Source organism: Schistocerca cancellata, chromosome 2 (assembly GCF_023864275.1).
Source record: "Schistocerca cancellata isolate TAMUIC-IGC-003103 chromosome 2, iqSchCanc2.1, whole genome shotgun sequence".
Classification (NCBI taxonomy): Eukaryota; Metazoa; Arthropoda; class Insecta; order Orthoptera; family Acrididae; genus Schistocerca; species Schistocerca cancellata.
Window position 1 is genome coordinate 933,805,574 of NC_064627.1, and position 672 is coordinate 933,806,245.

Genomic DNA, 672 nt, shown 5'->3' on the forward strand with positions numbered 1-672 from the left:
TTAATAAATCGCACCAAGTTAAAAATGGGATTTATGTTCGTCAAAAAAAGATTTTTTCCGCACGCTTTGTTTAAATTTTTTGTTGGTGAGAGTTCGAGGCACTCGGTTTGAGAAGAGTGTTCTACCTTAGGAGCAATCTATGAGGTAGTTGAGCTCTCTTCCTTAAGAGAAACGGCTAAATACAGAGCGATTTTGCTAAATGAGTAAAAACTGTAGGCAACTGTTCCTGAGAGGTTAAGGAGCAAAAAGGATCATACGGACGTACGGCTGCAAATGCGTTGCAAGGGAGCTACGGCCAACTGAAGCAGCTGTAGGTGGAGAGGAAACATCTTTGACAGTGTAAGTTTCATGATTGAAAGTACGCTTGAGAACACTCCACGGAAGTGGGAATGTTCTGCACGTACTGGCGTTTTAGCTTCACACTCAAGATGGCAGTGAGTTGGAGCACCATCATGCAGTGACCACTTTACCTTTTGTACCACCAAAGGCAGATCTTCCAGCAGAGGAGGTAGAGTCACCCTCAAGAAGTGCAGATATGCCTCGCCTGTGCAGCGTTCCGTAAAGATTACTGGTTCCACACGAAAGTCTCCAATAATCCCTACCTATAAACTGAGAATGAATCGGCACTGATGATTCGCTACCACCGTACCACGCGGATTCTATCAGGCCCAG